The sequence below is a fragment of the Sinocyclocheilus grahami genome, unplaced genomic scaffold, assembly GCF_001515645.1.
Source record: "Sinocyclocheilus grahami isolate Dianchi unplaced genomic scaffold, SAMN03320097.WGS_v1.1 scaffold2884.1, whole genome shotgun sequence".
Taxonomy (NCBI): Eukaryota; Metazoa; Chordata; class Actinopteri; order Cypriniformes; family Cyprinidae; genus Sinocyclocheilus; species Sinocyclocheilus grahami.
In genome coordinates, this window is record NW_015508059.1 from 27610 (window position 1) to 28980 (window position 1371).

Sequence of the window (1371 nt, forward strand, 5' to 3'; positions counted from 1 at the left end):
ATTTATTCAGCTTTCTGATAATGTACAAATCTCCATTTCTAAAAAATGTACCCTCATGACGGGTTTTGAGGTCATATGTACATATAGAGATATATAAAGTGAACATTGTTAATATATATGTGTACATTTATAACTAAGGAAGTCACTTTTTTTATTTCACATATATTTCCATTGTTAAACAAATCTTCAAAAACGTAAAAAATAAATTTTTTCTTAAGAATTGAATAAATTTGTTTTATATTATTTTGCCTCTAATATAACGTATATTTTAATATATAAAATATATCTTTTTGCAACATTGACATTTAGTCGTTTAGCAGATGCTTTTCTCCAAAGCGACTTTCACAGTTATTTCCCTGTTTATCTCTGTGAAGCTGCTTTGAAATAATATGTATTGAATAAAAGCTGTATTTTAATAAATGTGACTTGACTAGAAAGTAATATGAGTTCCAGATGAATGCTTTACTGATATAACCGTCCATCTGGAGAATCACGCCTTTCATTATGCAGCATCTGTGTTTGATGAATCAATCAATCAGTCAGCATGAATGCATGAGTGTCACCTGATCAGATCCAGCGACTGACGTCAGTTCAGGACCTCAGCAGCATCAGACACACTCGTCTAGATCAGTCGCTCACTGAGGAGAAACCCACAGACTGTTCCAGCAGTGCATGTGCTGTGTAAAACACACTCAAACGTCAAAGAAAAACACTTAAGACGCTCCTTAAAGACATCTGAGAGTTTATTTCAAATATAATAAAGCACATGAATAAGTGAGTAAAATGAGGTCATCTCCAGACTCTCTGAGGTCCTCCTCTGCGGCTCGCTGATCTTCTGCTCGGGACGCTTCGAGACGACACACACGCCTGAAACACACACACACAGTGCTTTATTACTAAAACAAAACCTGTACCACACTATAAATGAATAACAAATATTACCATTGAATATTAATTCTATAGTGATCATTAAATTTAGTTCATAGTTCATTAACTAATGTTAACACATTAATATATTAGCAGAAGTTGAAATTAGCACACTAAACTAAACTCTTTTTTGAGTCACTTGTCGCCACCTGCTGGCATTACGTTGTAATTGATGCGGTCTTTATTTGAAGCTTCAAGTCACTTGCAAAAAAGTGATTTCATCTATCATTATGATAGCTACAGTAGACAAGAGTTTATATCTGAAATACACAAACTTTTATCCCAGTGCTTCTGTGATTATCTGCATGTTTGTGACGGATCACGATACGACTGCTTGTGAAGCGGTTTCATCCCTTTAGGCCTACATTAACAGCTCTCTTGGGCTCAGCCGCAGCGTGAACGCAGATTTGAATGTTACAATGTGTTACAATGTGTTACAATGTG